Source organism: Triticum urartu, chromosome 4, assembly GCF_003073215.2.
Source record: "Triticum urartu cultivar G1812 chromosome 4, Tu2.1, whole genome shotgun sequence".
NCBI lineage: Eukaryota > Viridiplantae > Streptophyta > Magnoliopsida > Poales > Poaceae > Triticum > Triticum urartu.
The window spans coordinates 541,356,385-541,365,945 of NC_053025.1; positions in this window are offsets into that span (position 1 = coordinate 541,356,385).

Genomic DNA, 9,561 nt, shown 5'->3' on the forward strand with positions numbered 1-9,561 from the left:
TGTTGATTGCCGACAAAACATTGAGATGCCTGGTTTTTAAATTCTAGTAAATCCAAAACTCGTTGGAAATTCATGAAACTTGGCATGCTATCATGGAGCGGCATCAACATGTCGTGTTAAAAAATTTGTCCCATTTGGGGCAGGTTCGGGTATATGCTTCTCACAAACCAGAGCTTCTCACAACAAGCATGATGGTTTGGTAGGGAACGTCCCACCTTTGGGGACGAAACGATATCCATTGCCTCTTATTGATTTGAAATATTTTCTCATGTCAACATAGAACAACAGGAGTGTTGTGTTAATTTTTAGGATTTTTGGGGGTTCGTTTGGACATTTTTATGCATTAACTAGGTTTTCAATGCATTTATGTGCAAAATTCAAATTTGAACTACATGCACATGCTCCAGTGCATATAAATTGGTTGAAAAATCAGATCTGTGTCCTTGGGTGCATGCTTAGGTCCCATGCAAGAAATGGGAATGAATTTTAAACACCAGGGCACCGTTGATTGCCGCCAAAACATTGAGATGCCTCGTTTCTAAATTCTAGTAAATCCAAAACTCGCCTGAAACTCATGAAACTTGGCATGCTTTCATGGAGTGGCATCAACATGCCATGGTAAAATTTTGTCATGTTTGGGGCAGGTTTGGGTATATGCTTCTCACAAACCAGAGCTTCTCACAACAATCATCATGGTTTCGGTAGGGAACGTCCCACCTTTGGGGACGAAACAATATCCACTGCCTCTTATTGCTTCCAAAAATTTTCTCATGTCAACATAGAATAATAGGAGTGTTGTGTCAATTTTGTGATTTTTTGTGGTTCTTTTGGACATTTTTATGCATTAACTGAGTTTTCAATGCATTTATGTGCATAATTCAAATTTGAACTACATGCACATGCTCCAGTGCATATAAATTGGTTGAAAAATCAAATATGTGTCCTTGGGTGCATGCTTAGGTCCCATGCAATAAATGGAATGAATATCAAACACCAGGGCACCGTTGATTGCCGATAAAACATTGAGATGCCTGGTTTTTAAATTCTAGTAAATCCAAAACTCGTCTGAAATTCATGAAACTTGGCATGCTATCATGGAATGGTGCCCGACATGATGTGGTATTTTTCGTGTCCATTTTGAGAGAAGGCGCACTCGAATAATGACAGCCAACAAAGCCATTTTGAAAAAATGGCTGCCACTTAATATCTCAAACGTTTGTATAATTCAAAACATGTGCCTTCTGTTAACCATTCACATGACGCCACATGTCTTGGTTTTAATGGTTGTAGGAGGTGCCATGTGGACAGCTGCTTGACCTTGTCTGAACGGGAGGCATGCGAGCGTGATCCGGTGCGCAGGCTGACCAAGAGGCGTGCAAGCTATCCTCCAATGCGCAGGCTCACCGGGAAGCATGCGAGCTTTACGCTACACAGGCTCACTGGGAAGCGAGCCCTTTGACTTCCATGGCCGCCCGCCTTCCTCTCCATTAATGGCGCCCAAGCCGCTGTTTAATACGGGAGGCCTTACTGTTTGCCTCCCATTTCCCTCCCCCCACCCCCACCCCCCCGGCAGACCTCCACCGCCATGGCGCAGAATGATCATCTGCCACTAGTCTTCAAGTTTGTTGAAGTCGACTTCGAGCCGGAGGAGATAGAAAATAAGTAGGAAAGGGGCCTCATGGACATGGCCCAGAACGAGCTGGCCGCGGTGGTTACTGCCCCCGCTCTCATCCTAGCTCCCATACACGCGCCCGCACCAGCGACCATCCCCGTAGCATTGACAGGCTGGTCGCCGAGCACTATCGCAGAGCTGGAAGCCGCGGGCATCAGCGAGGTCTTCGCGGACCCACACGAGCTCGTGTACATGCCAGTGGCAGCGCCCATGCCCGTGCATGCCCCTCCACCCACCGTGACGCCGACCCCCATGCATTTGGCTGCATCCGCCGCGCCCTGTGTGTGCCCCTCCACCCACCGCGGTGCCGGTCCCCGTGCGTTTGGTTGCACCCGCCGCGCCCGTGCCTGTGCACCCCTCCCCCCCCTCGGCGGCATGGGACGCTGCAGTCGACCACTACCTCTCAACGGCGCCAGTTGCCGTCCTCCCACGCCTCGCCCGTCGATCGCACGACTGTCGACGTTCTGGGAACAGGGGTCCCCAGACTTGCCTACCTGCGGCCCACGGCTTGGCTCTGCGAGCGGGCCCGGATGGCCCACCTTCACCAACAAGCACTCAAGACCATCGCGAGGGGCCAAGCCTCATGAGGCGGAGGACACAAGACCTCCTCGGGAGCGCCCTCACCAAGATGGATCACGAGGGGCGAGAGTTCAAGGCAAGGCAAACCTCGCGAGGTTTCAATGACGTGAGCCATGATGATCAAGATCAGGCAGGCGCCAGGCGGGCGCTAGCGCGCACAGTGTCCTTATTTCCTCTTTGGTGCTAAGGAAGCAAGCGCAGGCGCGGAGTACCGAGGCATCAAGCAAAGGTTTCCATATCAGTGCAACGAGACCAAGACCGGCAGGACGGCAGGACGGGGGTCACCATGGAGCCCAAGGCGGCGTCACCACCAGAGCCTTTTGCAGGCGAAGACTGCTTTTGTCGGGATAAGTTGTACTAGCTGTCCCCTTTCAAATTGGCCGTTGTTTGGCTCCCTTCCCTCTCAATAATTGGGGAGAGGACCAGGGCCTCTATAAATAGGATTAGCCACCACAGTAGGTGGGGGCGGGAACGGATTCAATTCATCCTCACACCCACCAAGCACAAGAACACCTCGCCTCAGGAGGCTGTTCTTCCCCTTGTACTGTTCATCCTTAGCCCAAGAGGCAATCCAACAACACCACACTGGAGTAGGGTATTACACCACAACGGTGGCCCGAACCAGTATAAATCTTGTGTCCTTTGTGTTGCGAGTTCGTCGAGTTAGCCCTTGAGATCTTAGCGAAGCTAGGATGTGGATCGGTAGGGGGAGATCTTCACGCGCACCCCAGTGTTCGAGCCTTGAGGGTTTGCCGGAACCCGAGATCCAACATTTGGTGCGCCAGGTAGGGGTGCACCGAAGCTTCCCTTCCATCGCTCGGCGTCCCGTTGCTTCATCGTATCCATGGCGGACGCTCGCCGCGCTCACGCTGAGCGTCGGGCTGCCCTCGCCGCCCGCATTGCTTAGACGGCTCCCATTGGCGGGCCACCCCATCATTCTCTATCGCCTGCCGCCAATGCCACCACTGGCCCGGCGTCGAACGAGCAGCAAGCATCCTCGTTGCACCCCTCGGTGCGGCAGGACGGCTACACCGCCACTCCATCGCTGACCCAAGCCGGTTCGTCATCCCACACTCGTAACGCTCCCGTGGACGCGCGGGCCGCTTTGTGCATGGCGCACGAGCTCCTGCGCTACCGCCCCGTCGACGACCCCTACGAGGACTGGCTCAACCGCATCGCCGAGCTTGTTAGTGCCGCAGGGGGCTCCCCTACGCCGTCCCTCTCGCTGCCTCGCCCTCCGCCAGTCACGGGCAGCGTGGCTGTAGGATCGAAAGTATGTCTAGAAGGGGGGGGTGATTAGACTACTTGACCAAATAAAAACTTAACCTTTTCCCAATTTTAGTTCTTGGCAGATTTTAGCTATTGTAGGACAAGTCAAGCAATCATCACACAATTCAAGCAAGCATGCAAAGAGTATATTGGCAGCGGAAAGTAAAGCATGCAACTTGCAAGAATGTAAAGGGAAGGGTTTGGAGAATTCAAACGCAATTGGAGACACGGATGTTTTTCCCGTGGTTTGGATAGGTGGTGCTATCCTACATCCACGTTGATGGAGACTTCAACCCACGAAGGGTAACGGTCGCGCGAGTCCACGGAGGGCTCCACCCACGAAGGGTCCACGAAGTAGCAACCTTGTCTATCCCACCATGGCCATCGCCCACAAAGGACTTGCCTCACTAGCGGTAGATCTTCACGAAGTAGGCGATCTCCTTGCCCTTACAAACTCCTTGGTTCAACTCCACAATCTTGTCGGAGGCTCCCAAGTGACACCTAGCCAATCTAGGAGACACCACTCTCCAAGAAGTAACAAATGGTGTGTTGATGATGAACTCCTTGCTCTTGTGCTTCAAATGATAGTCTTCCCAACACTCAACTCTCTCTCATAGGATTTGGATTTTGTGGAAAGAAGATTTGAGTGGAAAGCAACTTGGGGAAGGCTAGAGATCAAGATTCATATGGTAGGAATGGAATATCTTGGTCTCAACACATGAGTAGGTGGTTCTCTCTCAGAACATATGAGTTGGAATTGTGTATGTGTTCTGATGGCTCTCTCCACGAATGAAGAGGAGGTGGAGGGGTATATATAGCCTCCACACAAAATCCAACCGTTACACACAGTTTTCCAATCTCGGTGGGACCGAATCAACAAACTCGGTCGGACCGAAAAGGTAAACCTAGTGACCGTTAGAGATTTTCGGTGGGACTGACATGCAACTCGGTAGGACCGATATGGTTAGGGTTTGGGCATAACGTAATCTCGGTGAGACCGATTACACAAACTCGGTGAGACCGAGTTTGGTAATAAGCTAACCAGAGAGTTGGTCAGGCAAACTCGGTGGGACCGATTTGCTCTTTCGGTGAGACCGAAAAGTTACAAAAGGGAAACAGAGAGTTTACATTGCAATCTCGGTGGGACCGATTCGCTCTTTCGGTGAGACCGAAAAGTTACGAAAGGGAAACAGAGAGTTTGCAATCCCATCTCGGTGAGACCGAGATCCCTATCGGTAGAACCGAATTGCTAGGGTTTGGCAGTGGCTATGACAAGTGAAACTCGGTGGCGCCGGATGAAAGAATCAGGACGATTGGTTAGTTAGGTCATATGGATATGTGAAAGCACAAGTGCTCCCTAGGTGGTTTTGATAATTGATGACAACATATCTCTTGTTGGACTAACACTTCTATCTAGCATGTTTCAGATAAGTTCAACAATGGAGTGGCATGGACTAAAGGTTGTGGGAACTCCTTCAAGATGCTAAGGACAAAGGATTGGCTAAAGCTTCAAGCTCAAGACTCTTCATTTTACATTTTAGTGATCCAAGATCACATTGAGTCTTTAGGAAAAGCCAATACTATCAAGGAGGGATGAGGTGTTGCTTAATGAGCCTCTTGCTTCATGTGCTTAATGATATGCTCCAAAATCCTCAACTACTTTCCCATATCCACATATGACCTAAACCCTAAGCCAAACTCGGTCCTACCGATTCTTCTCATCCGGCGCCACCGAGTTTCACTTGTCATAAGCCACTGCCAAACCCTAATCAGTTCGGTCTCACCGATGGGATCTCGGTCTCACCGAGATGGGCTTGCAAACTCTCTTTTACCCATTGCATTATTCTCGGTCCCACCGAGATATGCAATCGGTCCCACCGAGTTTGCTTGACCAAATCTCAGTTTCACTTATTACCCAAATCGGTCCCACCGAGTTTGAGTAATCGGTCAAACCGAGTTTTGGATTTACCCTAACCCTAGCACATCGGTTCCACCGAGTTGATCAGTCGGTCCCACCGAAATCTCTAACGGTCACTAGGTTTACCTTTTCGGTCCGACCGAGTTTGTTGATTCGGTCCCACCGAGATTGGAAAACTGTGTGTAACGGTTGGATTTTGTGTGGAGGCTATATATACCCCTCCACCTCCTCTTCATTCGATGAGAGAGCCATCAGAAGCATACACCATTCCAACTCATATGTTTTGAGAGAGAACCACCTACTCATGTGTTGAGACCAAGATATTCCATTCCTACCATATGAATCTTGATCTCTAGCCTTCCCAAGTTGCTTTCCACTCAAATCTTCTTTCCACCAAATCCCAAATCCTATGAGAGAGAGTTGAGTGTTGGGGAGACTATCATTTGAAGCACAAGAGCAAGGAGTTCATTACCTACACACCATTTGTTACTTCTTGGAGAGTGGTGTCTCCTAGATTGGCTAGGTGTCACTTGGGAGCCTCCGACAAGATTGTGGAGTTGAACCAAGGAGTTTGTAAGGGCAAGGAGATCACCTACTTCGTGAAGATCTACCGCTAGTGAGGCAAGTCCTGTGTGGGCGATGGCCATGGTGGGATAGACAAGGTTGCTTCTTTGTGGACCCTTTGTGGGTGGTTGCGTCTTCGTGGACCCTTCGTGGGTGGAGCCCTGTGTGGACTCTCGCAACCGTTACCCTTTGTGGGTGGAGCCCTGTGTGGACTCGCGCAACCGTTACCCTTTGTGGGTTGAAGTCTCCATCAACGTGGATGTAGGATAGCACCACCTATCCGAACCACGGGAAAAACATCCGTGTCTCAAATTGCGTTTGATCTCTCCAAACCCTTCCCTTTACATTCTTGCAAGTTGCATGCTTTACATTCCGCTGCTCATATACTCTTTGCATGCTTGCTTGATATGTATTGTGTGTGTTGAAATTGTGCCTAAACTCCACTTAAACCGAAAAAGCTTAAAAATTGCAACTTTAGCATTAAGTGTCTAATCACCCCCCTCTAGACACATCTACTTCTAGATCCTACAAGTGGTATCAGAGCATTGGTCTCCATTGCCTTGGTTTAATCACCATTGGAGGAAGATGGATGTGTCTACTCTAGGGAGTCTTAGACATAGAGTGCCTATTCTTGATGGAAAGTATTTTCATGAGTGGAAAAATGAGATGCTTGTAATCTTCAATCAATATCATTTGAACAGGTATATTGCTAGCCCTTGTGCACTTCATATTGATCCTTTGCATCCTACCCTAGATGAAGATATTGACATGATTCGCAATCTTAGAACTATTGAGCTCATCATTAGAGGATTGCCCAAAAACTTGATTGCTAGTTTGCCTACTCAAAGTTGTGCCTATACTATATGGAAATTTCTTGAGGAACGATTTCCCGATCATTCCTTGAAAACTTTGGATGAAATTTTCCATAAATCTATTGCCTTGAGTAAGATGAATTCTAGTGATCCTAGTTTTGGTAAATGTCTATTTGAACTTACCAATCTTAAGCAGGCTAAAGGAGATGTTGGAATCATTAATGATATCATATTCAAAGCTATAAGAATTCATAAAAGTGACCACTTTGATAATCATTTATCTAATGAATTACCCTCTCTAGGAAATGATGAGTCACAAGATCATGATGAACATGAATATTATGATGATGATGATAGTGACTTTGATCTTGATGATGCAATGAGACATTTTGGTCTTATGGCAAATCTTCGGGGATATGAATCAGGAGGAAAGGAATGGGTTCTTGATATTGGATGTACTGATCATATGACCAGAGATGAAGAGATGTTTCGTGATCTTGCTGAAAATGACGGCCCTCGAAAATATGTCACCTTTGGTGATAATTCAAAGGGTAAAGTGGTTGGCCTTGGTAAGGTGGCCATCTCACATGATAGTTCCATTCAAAATGTCATGCTCGTTGAATCTCTTGGCTACAACTTACTTTCAGTATCTAGACTTGCTGATTTCGGTTTGAATGTCCTATTTACTGAGGTAGATTGCCAAGTATTTCGTCGAGACAATCATAAAATGGTCTTGACGGGTATGCGTAGAGGTGATCTTTACATTGTCGATTTCTCTAAAAAGGCACAACCTAAAACTTGCTTTGTTGCTAAATCCTCAAAAGGTTGGTTGTGGCATAGACGACTAGGTCAGGTTGGCATGAGAAACCTTGAAAAGCTTATTAAAGGAAATCATATCCTTGGAGTCAACGATGTCATATTTGATAAGGATAGACTTTGCAGTGCTTGTCAAGCAGGTAAACAGGTTGGAGGAAGACATCCCGTGAAGAACATCATGACCACAAGGAGGCCACTCGAGCTACTTCACATGGATCTTTTTGGTCCCAACGCCTACAAGAGTCTCGGTGGAAATTCCTTTGGTCTAGTTATAGTTGATGATTTTTCAAGATTTACGTGGGTGTTCTTTCTTAATGACAAGTCGCAGGTCCAAAAGATCTTCATAAACTTCGCTAGGAAGGCCCAAAATCAGTTTGATGTGAAGATCAAGAAGGTTCGGAGTGACAACGGAACGGAGTTCAAGAACGCAAATGTGGACACCTTTCTTGACGAAGAAGGGATTTCACACGAGTTCTCGGCTATGTACACACCTCAACAAAATGGAGTTGTTGAGAGGAAGAACCGGACGCTCATCGAAATGGCAAGAACGATGCTTGATGAATACAAGACGCCAAAGCACTTTTGGGCAGAAACGGTTGAGACAGCTTGTCACGCAACAAATCGCTTATATCTTCACAAGCTACTCGGCAAGACGGCATACGAGCTTCTCACCGGTAACAAACCCCAAGTTGGATACTTTCGAGTATTCGGCTCAAAGTGCTACATTCTTGATAAGCATCGTCGTTCAAAGTTTGCTCCTAAATCTCATGAAGGTTTTCTACTTGGTTATGGCTCAAACTCTCACACTTACCGTGTCTACAACAATTTCACCCGAAAGGTTGAAGATACGGTAGATGTGAAGTTTGATGAATCTAATGGCTCGCAAGTAGAGCAATTGCCAATTGATGTAGGAGACAAAGACTCTTCAGAAGCAATTCAAGACTTGTCCATTGGCAAAATTCGTCCAACGGAGGTGAAGGAGAGTACTTCATCCGTCCAAGTGGAAGCTTCTACTTCACGACAAGGTGAACCAAGAATCAACACGGAAGCATCCACAAGTGGGACACACCAAGATGAAGAAAACGAGGAAGTACGTCAAGATGAACATCAACAACCTCCTTCTCCACCACGACAAGAGAACAACGACGTCAACAATGAAGAAGGCCAAGAAGAAGAACAAGATGAAGAAGATGTTCAACAAAGACCCAAGCAAAAGCTCTCACGAGTTCGAGCAAGAATTGCCAAAGATCATCCCGTCGAGCAAATCCTCAATGATATACAAACCGGGAGAATCACTCGCTCAAAAACTCGTTTAGCTAACTTTTGTGAAAACTATTCATTCATCTCTAGCATTGAACCTATGAAGGTTGAAGAAGCATTGGAAGATCCAGATTGGATAAACGCTATGCATGAAGAGCTACATAATTTTGAGAGAAACCAAGTTTGGACATTGGTCGAGAAGCCCGACAACAACCACAACATCATTGGTACCAAATGGGTGTTTCGCAACAAGCAAGATGAAGATGGACAAGTGGTTCGCAACAAAGCACGTCTCGTCACCCAAGGGTACACACAAGTTGAAGGTATGGACTATGGTGACACGTATGCTCCCATTGCTAGACTTGAGTCCATTCGCATCTTACTTGCCTATGCTAATCACCATAATATCACCTTGTACCAAATGGACATTAAAAGTACTTTTCTAAATGGTGAAATAGAGGAGGAAGTTTATGTCAAACAACCTCCCGGCTTTATCAATCCTAAGAAACCAAATCATGTTTACAAACTTCACAAAGCTCTTTATGGTCTTAAACAAGCTCCTAGAGCATGGTATAAATGCTTGACCAAGTTCCTTACTACAAGTGGTTTTGAAATTGGTAAAATTGATTCTACTCTTCTTACTAAAAGGGTTAATGGAGAACTATTTGTAT